Source organism: Schistocerca gregaria, unplaced genomic scaffold (genome assembly GCF_023897955.1).
Source record: "Schistocerca gregaria isolate iqSchGreg1 unplaced genomic scaffold, iqSchGreg1.2 ptg000180l, whole genome shotgun sequence".
In the NCBI taxonomy this organism is placed as follows: domain Eukaryota; kingdom Metazoa; phylum Arthropoda; class Insecta; order Orthoptera; family Acrididae; genus Schistocerca; species Schistocerca gregaria.
The window spans coordinates 2,819,187-2,831,188 of record NW_026061730.1 but is presented as its reverse complement, the minus strand read 5'-3'; positions in this window follow the sequence as shown (position 1 = coordinate 2,831,188).

The window sequence follows — 12,002 nt, the reverse complement described above, 5'->3', positions numbered from 1 at the left end:
CTCTTTGATCGATTCCTTGGACACCAGTAGTAGTATCCGAAGCACATCTGGAGGCTTCCTGTTATCTATGGACGTTCAGAGATTTGATGAAAGACAGAAATTGCATCGGGATTGAATACAACAGGCACCATGCGGACATTTCTCCATGGGAGTAATGTCTCAAACTGTCTACGCTTTGATCGAACCCTGGGACACCAGTAGTAGTTCCCGAAGGTACATCTGGAGGCTTCCTGTTCTATGGGGGTTCAGAGTTTTGATGAAAGACAGAAATTGCATCGGGATTGAATACAACAGGCACCATGCTTACATTTCTCCATGGGAGTAATGTCTCAAACTGTCTACGCTTTGATCGATCCCTGGGACACCAGTAGTAGTTCCCGAAGGTACATCTGGAGGCTTCCTGTAATCTATGGACGTTCAGAGTTTTGATGAAAGACAGAAATTGCATCGGGATTGAATACAACAGGCACCATGCGTACATTTCTCCCTGGGAGTAATGTCTCAAACTGTCTACGCTTTGATCGATCCCTGGGACACCAGTAGTAGTTCCCGAAGGTACATCTGGAGGCTTCCTGTAATCTGTGGACGTTCAGAGTTTTGATGAAAGACAGAAATTGCATCGGGATTGAATACAACAGGCACCATGCGGACTTTTCTCCATGGGAGTAATGTCTCAAACTGTCTACTCTTTGATCGATTCCTGGGACACCAGTAGTAGTTTCTGAAGCACATCTGGAGGCTTCCTGTAATCTATGGACGTTCAGAGTTTTGATGAAAGACAGAAATTGCATCGGGATTGAATACAACAGGCACCATGCGGACATTTCTCCATGCTAGTAATGTCTCAAACTGTCTACGCTTTGATCGATCCCTGGGACACCAGTAGTAGTTCCCGAAGGTACATCTGGAGGCTTCCTGTAATCTGTGGACGTTCAGCGTTTTGATGAAAGACAGAAATTGCATCGGGATTGAATACAACAGGCACCATGCGGACATTTCTCCATGGGAGTAATGTCTCAAACTGTCTACGCTTTGATCGATTCCTGGGACAAATGTAGTAGTTCCCGAAGCACATCCGGAGGCTTCCTGTAATCTATGGACGTTCAGAGTTTTGATGAAAGACAGAAATTGCATCGGGATTGAATACAACAGGCACCATGCGGACAATTCTCCATGGGAGTAATGTCTCAAACTGTCTACGCTTTGATCGATCCCTGGGACACCAGTAGTAGTTCCCGAAGGTACATCTGGAGGCTTCCTGTAATCTGTGGACGTTCAGAGTTTAGATGAAAGACAGAAATTGCATCGGGATTGAATACAACAGGCACCATGCGGACTTTTCTCCATGGGAGTAATGTCTCAAACTGTCTACTCTTTGATCGATTCCTGGGACACCAGTAGTAGTTTCCGAAGCACATCTGGAGGCTTCCTGTAATCTATGGACGTTCAGACTTTTGATGAAAGACGGAAATTGCATCGGGATTGAATACAACAGGCACCATGCGGACATTTCTCCATGGGAGTAATGTCTCAAACTGTCTACGCTTTGATCGATCCCTGGGACACCAGTAGTAGTTCCCGAAGGTACATCTGGAGGCTTCCTGTAATCTGTGGACGTTCAGAGTTTTGATGAAAGACAGAAATTGCATCGGGATTGAATATAATGGACACCATGCGGACTTTTCTCCATATGAGTAATGTCTCAAACTGTCTACTCTTTGATCGATTCCTGGGACACCAGTAGTAGTATCCGAAGCACATCTGGAGGCTTCCTGTTATCTATGGACGTTCAGAGATTTGATGAAAGACAGAAATTGCATCGGGATTGAATACAACAGGCACCATGCGGACATTTCTCCATGGGAGTAATGTCTCAAACTGTCTACGCTTTGATCGAACCCTGGGACACCAGTAGTAGTTCCCGAAGGTACATCTGGAGGCTTCCTGTTCTATGGAGGTTCAGAGTTTTGATGAAAGACAGAAATTGCATCGGGATTGAATACAACAGGCACCATGCGTACATTTCTCCATGGGAGTAATGTCTCAAACTGTCTACGCTTTGATCGATCCCTGGGACACCAGTAGTAGTTCCCGAAGGTACATCTGGAGGCTTCCTGTAATCTATGGACGTTCAGAGTTTTGATGAAAGACAGAAATTGCATCGGGATTGAATACAACAGGCACCATGCGGACATTTCTCCATGGGAGTAATGTCTCAAACTGTCTACGCAATGATCGATTCCTGGTACACCTGTAGTAGTTCCCGAAGCGCATCCGGAGGCTTCCTGTAATCTGTGGACGTTCAGAGTTTTGATGAAAGACAGAAATTGCATCGGGATTGAATATAATGGGCACCATGCGGACATTTCTCCATGGGAGTAATGTCTCAAACTGTCTACTCTTTGATCGATTCCTGGGACACCAGTAGTAGTTTCCGAAGCACATCTGGAGGCTTCCTGTAATCTATGGACGTTCAGAGTTTTGATGAAAGACAGAAACTGCATCGGGATTGAATACAACAGGCACCATGCGGACAATTCTCCATGGGAGTAATGTCTCAAACTTTCTACGCTTTGATCGATCCCTGGGACACCAGTAGTAGTTCCCGAAGTTACATCTGGAGGCTTCCTGTAATCTGTGGACGTTCAGAGTTTTGATGAAAGACAGAAATTGCATCGGGATTGAATATAATGGGCACCATGCGGACTTTTCTCAATGGGAGTAATGTCTGAAAGTGTCTACTCTTTGATCGATTCCTGGGACACCAGTAGTAGTTTCCGAGGCACATCTGGAGGATTCCTGTAATCTATGGACGTTCAGAGTTTTGATGAAAGACAGAATTTGCATCGGGATTGAATACAACAGGCACTATGCGGACATTTCTCCATGGGAGTAATGTGTCAAACTGTCTACGCTTTGATCGATTCCTGGGACACCTGTAGTAGTTCCAGAAGCACATCCGGAGGCTTCCTGTAATCTGTGGACGTTCAGAGTTTTGATGAAAGACAGAAATTGCATCGGGATTGAATACAACTGGCACCATGCGGACATTTCTCCATGAGAGTAATGTCTCAAACTGTCTACGCTTTGATCGATCCCTGGGACACCAGTAGTAGTTCCCGAAGGTACATCTGGAGGCTTCCTGTAATCTGTGGACGTTCAGAGTTTTGATGAAAGACAGAAATTGCATCGGGATTGAATATAATGGACACCATGCGGACTTTTCTCCATATGAGTAATGTCTCAAACTGTCTACTCTTTGATCGATTCCTGGGACACCAGTAGTAGTTTCCGAAGCACATCTGGAGGCTTCCTGTAATCTATGGACGTTCAGATATTTGATAAAAGACAGAAATTGCATCGGGATTGAATACAACAGGCACCATGCGGTCATTTCTCCATGGGAGTAATGTCTCAAACTGTCTACGCTTTGATCGATCCCTGGGACACCAGTAGTAGTTCCTGAAGGTACATCTGGAGACTTCCTGTAATCTGTGGACGTTCAGAGTTTTGATGAAAGACAGAAATTGCATCGGGATTGAATATAATGGGCACCATGCGGACTTTTCTCCATGTGAGTAATTTCTCAAACTGTCTACTCTTTGATCGATTCCTGGGACACCAGTAGTAGTTTCCGAAGAACATCTGGAGGCTTCCTGTAATCTATGGACGTTCAGAGTTTTGATGAAAGACTGAAATTGCATCGGGATTGAATACAACAGGCACCATGCGGACATTTCTCCATGGGAGTAATGTCTCAAACTGTCTACGCTTTGATCGATCCCTGGGACACCAGTAGTAGTTCCCGAAGGTACATCTGGAGGCTTCCTGTTCTATGGACGTTCAGAGTTTTGATGAAAGACAGAAATTGCATCGGGATTGAATACAACAGGCACCATGCGGATATTTCTCCATGGGAGTAATGTCTCAAACTGTCTACGCTTTGATCGATCCCTGGGACACCAGTAGTAGTTCCCGAAGGTACATCTGGAGGCTTCCTGTAATCTGTGGACGTTCAGAGTTTTGATGAAAGACAGAAATTGCATCGGGATTGAATATAGTGGGCACCATGCGGACTTATCACCATGGGAGTAATGTGTCAAACTGTCTACTCTTTGATCGATTCCTGGGACACCAGTAGTAGTTTCCGAAGCACATCTGGAGGCTTCCTGTTATCTATGGACGTTCAGAGATTTGATGAAAGACAGAAATTGCATCGGGATTGAATACAACAGGCACCATGCGGACATTTCTCCATGGGAGTAATGTCTCAAACTGTCTACGCTTTGATCGAACCCTGGGACACCAGTAGTAGTTCCCGAAGGTACATCTGGAGGCTTCCTGTTCTATGGAGGTTCAGAGTTTTGATGAAAGACAGAAATTGCATCGGGATTGAATACAACAGGCACCATGCGTACATTTCTCCATGGGAGTAATGTCTCAAACTGTCTACGCTTTGATCGATCCCTGGGACACCAGTAGTAGTTCCCGAAGGTACATCTGGAGGCTTCCTGTAATCTATGGACGTTCAGAGTTTTGATGAAAGACAGAAATTGCATCGGGATTGAATACAACAGGCACCATGCGGACATTTCTCCATGGGAGTAATGTCTCAAACTGTCTACGCAATGATCGATTCCTGGTACACCTGTAGTAGTTCCCGAAGCGCATCCGGAGGCTTCCTGTAATCTGTGGACGTTCAGAGTTTTGATGAAAGACAGAAATTGCATCGGGATTGAATATAATGGGCACCATGCGGACATTTCTCCATGGGAGTAATGTCTCAAACTGTCTACTCTTTGATCGATTCCTGGGACACCAGTAGTAGTTTCCGAAGCACATCTGGAGGCTTCCTGTAATCTATGGACGTTCAGAGTTTTGATGAAAGACAGAAACTGCATCGGGATTGAATACAACAGGCACCATGCGGACAATTCTCCATGGGAGTAATGTCTCAAACTTTCTACGCTTTGATCGATCCCTGGGACACCAGTAGTAGTTCCCGAAGTTACATCTGGAGGCTTCCTGTAATCTGTGGACGTTCAGAGTTTTGATGAAAGACAGAAATTGCATCGGGATTGAATATAATGGGCACCATGCGGACTTTTCTCAATGGGAGTAATGTCTGAAAGTGTCTACTCTTTGATCGATTCCTGGGACACCAGTAGTAGTTTCCGAGGCACATCTGGAGGATTCCTGTAATCTATGGACGTTCAGAGTTTTGATGAAAGACAGAATTTGCATCGGGATTGAATACAACAGGCACTATGCGGACATTTCTCCATGGGAGTAATGTGTCAAACTGTCTACGCTTTGATCGATTCCTGGGACACCTGTAGTAGTTCCAGAAGCACATCCGGAGGCTTCCTGTAATCTGTGGACGTTCAGAGTTTTGATGAAAGACAGAAATTGCATCGGGATTGAATACAACTGGCACCATGCGGACATTTCTCCATGAGAGTAATGTCTCAAACTGTCTACGCTTTGATCGATCCCTGGGACACCAGTAGTAGTTCCCGAAGGTACATCTGGAGGCTTCCTGTAATCTGTGGACGTTCAGAGTTTTGATGAAAGACAGAAATTGCATCGGGATTGAATATAATGGACACCATGCGGACTTTTCTCCATATGAGTAATGTCTCAAACTGTCTACTCTTTGATCGATTCCTGGGACACCAGTAGTAGTTTCCGAAGCACATCTGGAGGCTTCCTGTAATCTATGGACGTTCAGATATTTGATAAAAGACAGAAATTGCATCGGGATTGAATACAACAGGCACCATGCGGTCATTTCTCCATGGGAGTAATGTCTCAAACTGTCTACGCTTTGATCGATCCCTGGGACACCAGTAGTAGTTCCTGAAGGTACATCTGGAGACTTCCTGTAATCTGTGGACGTTCAGAGTTTCGATGAAAGACAGAAATTGCATCGGGATTGAATATAATGGGCACCATGCGGACTTTTCTCCATGTGAGTAATTTCTCAAACTGTCTACTCTTTGATCGATTCCTGGGACACCAGTAGTAGTTTCCGAAGAACATCTGGAGGCTTCCTGTAATCTATGGACGTTCAGAGTTTTGATGAAAGACTGAAATTGCATCGGGATTGAATACAACAGGCACCATGCGGACATTTCTCCATGGGAGTAATGTCTCAAACTGTCTACGCTTTGATCGATCCCTGGGACACCAGTAGTAGTTCCCGAAGGTACATCTGGAGGCTTCCTGTAATCTGTGGACGTTCAGAGTTTTGATGAAAGACAGAAATTGCATCGGGATTGAATACAACAGGCACCATGCGGATATTTCTCCATGGGAGTAATGTCTCAAACTGTCTACGCTTTGATCGATCCCTGGGACACCAGTAGTAGTTCCCGAAGGTACATCTGGAGGCTTCCTGTAATCTGTGGACGTTCAGAGTTTTGATGAAAGACAGAAATTGCATCGGGATTGAATATAGTGGGCACCATGCGGACTTATCACCATGGGAGTAATGTGTCAAACTGTCTACTCTTTGATCGATTCCTGGGACACCAGTAGTAGTTTCCGAAGCACATCTGGAGGCTTCCTGTTATCTATGGACGTTCAGAGATTTGATGAAAGACAGAAATTGCATCGGGATTGAATACAACAGGCACCATGCGGACATTTCTCCATGGGAGTAATGTCTCAAACTGTCTACGCTTTGATCGAACCCTGGGACACCAGTAGTAGTTCCCGAAGGTACATCTGGATGCTTCCTGTTCTATGGAGGTTCAGAGTTTTGATGAAAGACAGAAATTGCATCGGGATTGAATACAACAGGCACCATGCGTACATTTCTCCATGGGAGTAATGTCTCAAACTGTCTACGCTTTGATCGATCCCTGGGACACCAGTAGTAGTTCCCGAAGGTACATCTGGAGGCTTCCTGTAATCTATGGACGTTCAGAGTTTTGATAAAAGACAGAAATTGCATCGGGATTGAATACAACAGGCACCATGCGGACATTTCTCCATGGGAGTAATGTCTCAAACTGTCTACGCAATGATCGATTCCTGGTACACCTGTAGTAGTTCCCGAAGCGTATCCGGAGGCTTCCTGTAATCTGTGGACGTTCAGAGTTTTGATGAAAGACAGAAATTGCATCGGGATTGAATATAATGGGCACCATGCGGACATTTCTCCATGGGAGTAATGTCTCAAACTGTCTACTCTTTGATCGATTCCTGGGACACCAGTAGTAGTTTCCGAAGCACATCTGGAGGCTTCCTGTAATCTATGGACGTTCAGATATTTGATGAAAGACAGAAATTGCATCGGGATTGAATACAACAGGCACCATGCGGTCATTTCTCCATGGGAGTAAAGTCTCAAACTGTCTACGCTTTGATCGATCCCTGGGACACCAGTAGTAGTTCCTGAAGGTACATCTGGAGGCTTCCTGTAATCTGTGGACGTTCAGAGTTTTGATGAAAGACAGAAATTGCATCGGGATTGAATACAACAGGCACCATGCGGTCATTTCTCCATGGGAGTAATGTCTCAAACTGTCTACGCTTTGATCGATCCCTGGGACACCAGTAGTAGTTCCCGAAGGTACATCTGGAGGCTTCCTGTAATCTGTGGACGTTCAGAGTTTTGATAAAAGACAGAAATTGCATCGGGATTGAATATAATGTTCACCATGCGGACTTTTCTCCATGGGAGTAATGTCTCAAACTGTTTACTCTTTGATCGATTCCTGGGACACCAGTAGTAGTTTCAGAAGCACATCTGGAGGCTTCCTGTAATCTATGGACGTTCAGAGTTTTGATGAAAGACAGAAATTGCATCGGGATTGAATACAACAGGCACCATGCGGACATTTCTCCATGGGAGTAATGTCTCAAACTGTCTACGCTTTGATCGATCCCTGGGACACCAGTAGTAGTTCCTGAAGGTACATCTGGAGGCTTCCTGTAATCTATGGACGTTCAGAGTTATGATGAAAGACAGAAATTGCATCGGGATTGAATACAACAGGCACCATGCGGACATTTCTCCATGGGAGTAATGTCTCAAACTGACTACGCTTTGATCGATCCCTGGGACACCAGTAGTAGTTCCCGAAGGTACATCTGGAGGCTTCCTGTAATCTGTGGACGTTCAGAGTTTTGATGAAAGACAGAAATTGCATCGGGATTGAATACAACAGGCACCATGCGGACATTTCTCCATGGGAGTAATGTCTCAAACTGTCTACGCTTTGATCGATTCCTGGGACACCTGTAGTAGTTCCCGAAGCACATCCGGAGGCTTCCTGTAATCTGTGGACGTTCAGAGTTTTGATGGAAGACAGAAATTGCATCGGGATTGAATACAACAGGCACCATGCGGACATTTCTCCATGGGAGTAATGTCTCAAACTGTCTACGCTTTGATCGATTCCTGGGACACCTGTAGTAGTTCCCGAAGCACATCCGGAGGCCTCCTGTAATCTGTGGACGTTCAGAGTTTTGATGAAGACAGAAATTGCATCGGGATTGAATATAATGGGCACCATGCCGACATTTCTCCATGGGAGTAATGTCTCAAACTGTCTACTCTTTGATCGACCTCTGGGACACCAGTAGTAGTTCCCGAAGCACATCTGGAGGCTTCCTGTAATCTGTGGACGTTCAGAGTTTTGATGAAAGACAGGAATTGCATCGGGATTATATACAACAGGCACCATGCGGATATTTCTCCATGGGAGTAATGTCTCAAACTGTCTACGCTTTGATCGATCCCTGGGACACCAGTAGTAGTTCCCGAAGGAACATGCGGAGCTTCCTGTAATCTGTGGACGTTCAGAGTTTTGATGAAAGACAGAAATTGCATCGGGATTGAATATAATGGGCAACATGCGGACATTTCTCCATGGGAGTAATGTCTCAAACTGTCTACTCTTTCATCGATCCCTGGGACACCAGTAGCAGTTCCCGAAGCACATCTGGAGGCTTCCTGTAATCTGTTGACGTTCAGAGTTTTGATGAAAGACATAAATTGCATCGGGATTGAATACAACAGGCACCATGCGGACATTTCTCCATGGGAGTAATGTCTCAAACTGTCTACGCTTTGATCGATCCCTGGGACAACAGTAGTAGTTCCCGAAGGTATATCTGGAGGCTAACTGTAATCTGTGGACGTTTAGAGTTTTGATGAAAGACAGAAATTGCATCAGGATTGAATATAATGAACACCATGCGGACTGTTCTCCATATGAGTAATGTTTCAAACTGTCTACTCTTTGATCGATTCCTGGGACACCAGTAGTAGTTTCCGAAGCACATCTGGAGGCTTCCTGTAATCTATGGACGTTCAGAGTCTTGATGAAAGACAGAAATTGCATCGGGATTGAATGCAACAGGCACCATGCGGACATTTATCCATGGGAGTAATGTCTCAAACTGTCTACGCTTTGATCGATCTCTGGGACACCAGTAGTAGTTCCCGAAGGTACATCTGGAGGCTTCCTGTAATCTGTGACGTTCAGAGTTTTGATGAAAGACAGAAATTGCATCGGGATTGAATACAACAGGCACCATGCGGACATTTCTCCATGGGAGTAATGTCTCAAACTGTCTACTCTTTGATCGATTCCTGGGACACCAGTAGTAGTTTCCGAAGCACATCTGGAGGCTTCCTGTAACCTATGGACGTTCAGAGTTTCGATGAAAGACAGAAATTGCATTGGGATTGAATACAACAGGCACCATGCGGACATTTATCCATGGGAGTAATGTCTCAAACTGTCTACGCTTTGATCGATTCCTGGGACACCTGTAGTAGTTCCCGAAGCACATCCGGAGGCTTCCTGTAATCTGTGGACGTTCAGAGTTTTGATGAAAGACAGAAATTGCATCGAGATTGAATACAACAGGCACCATGCGGACATTTCTCCATGGGAGTAATGTCTCAAACTGTCTACGCTTTGATCGATTCCTGGGACACCTGTAGCAGTTCCCGAAGCACATCCGGAGGCTTCCTGTAATCTGTGGACGTTCAGAGTTTTGATGAAAGACAGAAATTGCATCGGGATTGAATATAATGGGCACCATGCGGACTTTTCTCAATGGGAGTAATGTCTGAAAGTGTCTACTCTTTGATCGATTCCTGGGACACCAGTAGTAGTTTCCGAGGCACATCTGGAGGATTCCTGTAATCTATGGACGTTCAGAGTTTTGATGAAAGACAGAATTTGCATCGGGATTGAATACAACAGGCACTATGCGGACATTTCTCCATGGGAGTAATGTGTCAAACTGTCTACGCTTTGATCGATTCCTGGGACACCTGTAGTAGTTCCAGAAGCACATCCGGAGGCTTCCTGTAATCTGTGGACGTTCAGAGTTTTGATGAAAGACAGAAATTGCATCGGGATTGAATACAACTGGCACCATGCGGACATTTCTCCATGAGAGTAATGTCTCAAACTGTCTACGCTTTGATCGATCCCTGGGACACCAGTAGTAGTTCCCGAAGGTACATCTGGAGGCTTCCTGTAATCTGTGGACGTTCAGAGTTTTGATGAAAGACAGAAATTGCATCGGGATTGAATATAATGGACACCATGCGGACTTTTCTCCATATGAGTAATGTCTCAAACTGTCTACTCTTTGATCGATTCCTGGGACACCAGTAGTAGTTTCCGAAGCACATCTGGAGGCTTCCTGTAATCTATGGACGTTCAGATATTTGATAAAAGACAGAAATTGCATCGGGATTGAATACAACAGGCACCATGCGGTCATTTCTCCATGGGAGTAATGTCTCAAACTGTCTACGCTTTGATCGATCCCTGGGACACCAGTAGTAGTTCCTGAAGGTACATCTGGAGACTTCCTGTAATCTGTGGACGTTCAGAGTTTTGATGAAAGACAGAAATTGCATCGGGATTGAATATAATGGGCACCATGCGGACTTTTCTCCATGTGAGTAATTTCTCAAACTGTCTACTCTTTGATCGATTCCTGGGACACCAGTAGTAGTTTCCGAAGAACATCTGGAGGCTTCCTGTAATCTATGGACGTTCAGAGTTTTGATGAAAGACTGAAATTGCATCGGGATTGAATACAACAGGCACCATGCGGACATTTCTCCATGGGAGTAATGTCTCAAACTGTCTACGCTTTGATCGATCCCTGGGACACCAGTAGTAGTTCCCGAAGGTACATCTGGAGGCTTCCTGTTCTATGGACGTTCAGAGTTTTGATGAAAGACAGAAATTGCATCGGGATTGAATACAACAGGCACCATGCGTACATTTCTCCATGGGAGTAATGTCTCAAACTGTCTACGCTTTGATCGATCCCTGGGACACCAGTAGTAGTTCCCGAAGGTACATCTGGAGGCTTCCTGTAATCTATGGACGTTCAGAGTTTTGATAAAAGACAGAAAATGCATCGGGATTGAATACAACAGGCACCATGCGGACATTTCTCCATGGGAGTAATGTCTCAAACTGTCTACGCAATGATCGATTCCTGGTACACCTGTAGTAGTTCCCGAAGCGTATCCGGAGGCTTCCTGTAATCTGTGGACGTTCAGAGTTTTGATGAAAGACAGAAATTGCATCGGGATTGAATATAATGGGCACCATGCGGACATTTCTCCATGGGAGTAATGTCTCAAACTGTCTACTCTTTGATCGATTCCTGGGACACCAGTAGTAGTTTCCGAAGCACATCTGGAGGCTTCCTGTAATCTATGGACGTTCAGATATTTGATGAAAGACAGAAATTGCATCGGGATTGAATACAACAGGCACCATGCGGTCATTTCTCCATGGGAGTAATGTCTCAAACTGTCTACGCTTTGATCGATCCCTGGGACACCAGTAGTAGTTCCTGAAGGTACATCTGGAGGCTTCCTGTAATCTGTGGACGTTCAGAGTTTTGATGAAAGACAGAAATTGCATCGGGATTGAATACAACAGGCACCATGCGGTCATTTCTCCATGGGAGTAATGTCTCAAACTGTCTACGCTTTGATCGAT